The following is a 4742-nucleotide window of genomic DNA, read 5'->3' on the forward strand; positions in this document are numbered from 1 at the left end:
CCTTTGCAACTGTTATGCCAAAGCAGTGAGGACACACAGAGGGAAAACCAGCATAAGCAAACAAACAAAAAGTGCACCGTGGTACTTGTTGGATGGAAACTAAGCTAACCTATATAGGGATGAGGCTCCCTGATTTACAATTTGCAGCAGCTAGGAGCCAGTACATTGTATCTGTGTTATGTCATGTCCCAGCTGTGGTTAATAGCCACCCATGAAGAAAAGCCCACTCATTATTAGTCTTTCACCAGGAGGAGGGCAGGACTTGGAACCCTTTGTGGGAGAAAGGACCGGAATGCTGCTCACTGTATTTTGTAACTTGACTTAACATGGCTGAACATTTAAAGTGTTGAAGAATAGTTTGATAACTACATGGAGGGTACTTCTTTCCATGCCTGCTGAGGGAGTGAGCTCTCAGGCACTTGTATCATCCCTACTGGGTTGTGCAATCTGGATCTGTTATCTGGATTCTGCCCTGGGACTTCAACTTTTGTGCATTAATTGCTTATGAAACCAGCCATACATAGGAAGAAAATGGGATTAAAAATTTGTCTGATAAGAGAATATTTTCTTAAGAACCATGCCAGACCTATAAGGTTGTTAGGAAGCAAAATTCAGCATACACAACTCAGGTGTTGAATACCCAAAGGATACTTCCCTCTGGATGTCTTGCTGATAACAGAGCAGCATCAAAAGTATTAAATAGATTCTTTGAGGACAACAAAAACAGGTAGCTGTAAGTAATGTCCTATAAACTCTGTGTTTCTGAAATGCACCCTACACTGTGTGGATGCAATCAAACTTCCTTTATATGAAACCTTCATGTAGTCTCTCAATTCTTTTCTTTCTTCATTCCTACCTTCCTGCCCTTTGGCATTCACTCACACTGGCATTATTAGAGTTGTCTCTGAAGCTGGCCCAAGAAGTCCTACATATTATTTACATCACAACAGAGCCTGGGGGCATCAGACAGGGTTGGGGCTCTGTTGTGCCAGCTGCTATTCAGCCGTTAAGTACCAAGGTAGCCCCTGGCCCAAAGAGATTTCTCTCTTGAATTTTGACATGTAGACCAGAGAGATATGATTGTTTCTCTGATGCTTCAGACTCTAAATTCAAGTTGCTGTGAGTAGCAAACTTTAGGAAAACCTCCTCTTCTCTTGTAAGAGTAACAGCACAAAGCTGCCAAATTGAGGTACCCTGAGACATCCCTAGCTGGTGGTGCAGAAACCACAGCAGTCAACCAGTGGCATGTAACACACACCAGACAGGAATAAAGTGAACATGGAGATTTCACAAATTTATTGTGACTCCAGTCTAATGCTACTATTCAGAGCATGTGTGTATTTCCACCTCAAAAGAAGAGAAAACAATTCCTGCAAGTCCCTCAGAATAAACCAGATTTTAAAAATATTTTCATTAAAAAAAACCCAACACAACAAAACACCAAAAAACCCAAAACCAAACTAAAAAACCTTTAAACCATTTAAGGCCACCTCAGAACGTCACTCTGTAAGTATACAAAACACTGGAGACCATCATATGCTAATCTGAGTTTAACAAAACACATAGCATTACCAAGTGTAATTATGCAGTCCAGCTATTAGTAGCTTTACCTCTGGCTGTTCTCCATCCTGCTTTCAAGCTACATCCTTTCCTTTCATCTTATTCTACACCACATGAAACAGGTGAGCTGTTCCCTTTATATAGCTCAGGGCTCCAGTCACATGGCTCTCAAAGCTTGGTATCTTCATTTAATCAGTTAAAATAATCAAAATAATCAGAGATTTTTCATGGACTCCATGCCAAATTTTAATTCTGTTAAGCATTCAAAGCTTACCAAGTTAAAAAAAAAATCAAGAAAAAATTAATTAATTTTTCCTAGGAATATCTACTTTGAAAAGCTGCCCTGGAGGGTACATTTGTAGTTTAGAATATCTTTCACAAATCACCCATATATCACTGCTAGCAAGTTGCACAAAAAGATATCTCCAATGCTTTTTATTGTCAAGGCAACACTGTGGTTTCTGCATGCCATTTGTTCATGCATAGATAGTAACAGCATCTACTTTTTATCTGATCCATTTGAATTTTTATCTTGACTTTAACCACTACTGATTTTTTACAGGAGAGTGCAAATTGTTTAGGGTTATCTTCACCAGTAACAACTTCTGACAGCTAAGAGATGGCGATACTAGCCCTAAAATGTCTGTGTTTGTTACCTTGGATTAGATGTCAGTGCCAAAGACTTAAACTGGGTAGAACATTAATTTTCAGGTTTGGGGCCCTTGAATGTGTGGGTGAGAACTAGTGGATTATTTTTAAGGGGTCTGTGAAAGGTAACTCAGATAAGGTGGACTCATGACAACAGGCTTAAATTGGATTGAAAAGAGCCTGAAGTGCCCCTTGAAAATGCTGTGGGGATTGCAAACTGGAAAATATTAGATCCCTGGGGCTATGCTATCTGCTCTGATTTTGGAGCTTGGGTCCTTGTTATCTGTTGTGCCATTCTTTCTCCAGTGCAAGATTAACCCCACATTCTTGCATATGGGCCCTCTTTCCACCTAGGCCATCTGACCCCAGAGAATGCAGATGTTGCCCCTTCAGGCAAACAGCAGTTCTCTTTTCTCTTTCTCTCTACCATATGCTTTTCTTTACAGCATCAGCTGATATGTTGCTGCTGGGTAAGTGACTGTCATGACACATCACAGGTCCCAGGATTAGGCCTCTGAGAAACTGCAACAGTACCTTGTAGATAAGTCAAATATTTCCTGACCTTCCTATATTCCCAGGAACAAAACCGGGAAGACATCTTACTGCATTTGTTTTGAGATGTGCATTGGTTTTAGCAGTGAAGGAGCATTAAGGCGTCCATTAGTATGAAAATAAATACGTGTGTGTTTTTGGTTGTTAAGACATAGAGCTGTATTTTCCAAACAGAGATGTACGTGTACACGGTGATAGTTTTGCTGTGAGTCCATCTGCTCTGTGGAGTCAACCTCCTGACTTGGACATTGCTGTTGTGTTTGTTTGCTAAAGACCTCTGAAGAGCAGCTGGTCCAACCTCTTGCTCCAACAGGGTAGACTTTAAAATTAGGTCACGTTATTCAAGGCTGTGTCAGTCAAGCTTTGGAAATTCCATCCTCTGCACACACTTTGCGATGGTGAAAATTGTTATTTTCATGGTATTTTTCTCCCTTTGTATCTCAACAAGATTTCTCTGGTGGCAGCTTGTGCCTATCACCTCTCCCTGTGCACCTCCAAGGAGAGCCTAGCCCTGCCTTCCCCATACTGTTCCATTTGGGAGTTGCAGCCTGCAGGATGATCCCCCTTCATCCATCTCTTCTGCAGGCTGAATGGGCCCAGCTCTGCCTTTCCCTCCTCCACCCCGTGCTCCAGCCCCCTCACCATCTTGGTGCCCCTCCACTGGACTCATTCCATGATGTCCATGCCTGCCTTATACCGGGGAGCCAAGGTGGGCCACAGTGTTCCCAGTTCAAGCTCATAAGCACTGAGTATATAGGAATAATCACTTCCCCCAACCTGCTGGCTACATGGTTCTGCAACAACCCTGTGTTTGGGTTGAGTCATGAGGAAGAGGTGGAGGTAAGCATGGGTTAAGGATGGATATGCTGTAGGGCACTGAGGTAAGGCTGCTGCACACACTCTCATCACAAGTAGGATGGCATGGTTTCGGCAAACAGGGTGTCTGCTCACAGCTTTGTGCCCCACCCTGCTGCTCAGACAGACAAATGCTGGTGAATCACTATAATTCAAAAAGAGTGTAGTTTGCTTTCAATTGCTACAGCTGTGAGCTGCAGCACTCAGATGATTCACAGAGGGTTCAGCCTTCCAGGCCCAGGGGCTGGGGAGGCCACTGGTTGCAATGCCAGACATTGCAACCTCATCAGTGTTTGAGGGGTCTTAGATGCACTGAGGGAGTTGGTGGGATTTGAATTGAAACCACTGTGGTTATTTCTTTCTGTCCTTTTTTCTGTTCCTCTGCATTCACTATGGAAGCTGCCGGGGAGGTGTTAACTGTTTCATTTGCAATTTCGTTATTGGATTTGGCCAGAGAGCTGTGAGGAGAATTGTGTGGAGGGGAGGTCTCCCTCTGTTCCTGGTTCAACTTAGGAAATGTGGCAAGGTCACCAAAGACTGGGCAAATTTCTTTGTCAAGATGTAGACAGATTTCATATGGGTCACGAGAAGAACTCCAACCTTAACGCTACCACCACCAACAGTCTTACAAGAGCTGTGAACTATTTGGCAAAGGAAACTGGCAGTTTTGTAACCAAAATCCAATTTTGCAGGAGAGTTAGCATTGTGCCTTTTTTTTTGGATACTGTTTTGCTGTTGTGAAAAGCAATACATATGGAGACCCATTAGAGCCTAAGGCTATTGTTGATGCAGTCTTGACTCATTCTTGGCAGTCCTGTACCTTCCTTTGATAGCTCAGCTGGTAGAGCGGAGGACTGTAGGCTGTCTCTGAAAAGTAATCCTTAGGTCGCTAGTTCAACTCCGGCTCAAAGGAAAGATTTTTGAGGTTTGTCTTCAGTTTTGTCTTTCACTTTTTTCCCAGAGTTTACAACTTTGCAGAACATCCCCTTCCAACCACTCTATACCTTGTGAGAAATGTAGTCTATTTTCCTTCTCTGATTCAGATGGTTGTTACCGCTGTGGAGTTGTGACCATTGTCACCTCTTTAGGAACCATTCATTCAGGAGTTGGACTCAGTGATCCTTGTG

At 42.9% G+C, this 4742-nt stretch overlaps 1 non-coding gene across 1 annotated transcript; it reads left to right on the plus strand.

The window, feature by feature from the left end:
- Nucleotides 1-4438: 4438 nt before the first annotated feature.
- TRNAY-GUA lies at nucleotides 4439-4528 on the plus strand. Its single transcript is given in 2 exon segments — nucleotides 4439-4475; nucleotides 4493-4528. It is a non-coding gene; the product is annotated as a tRNA-Tyr (tRNA).
- Nucleotides 4529-4742: the final 214 nt, after the last annotated feature.

This window comes from Passer montanus, unplaced genomic scaffold (genome assembly GCF_014805655.1).
Source record: "Passer montanus isolate IOZ18808 unplaced genomic scaffold, ASM1480565v1 scaffold26, whole genome shotgun sequence".
Taxonomy (NCBI): Eukaryota; Metazoa; Chordata; class Aves; order Passeriformes; family Passeridae; genus Passer; species Passer montanus.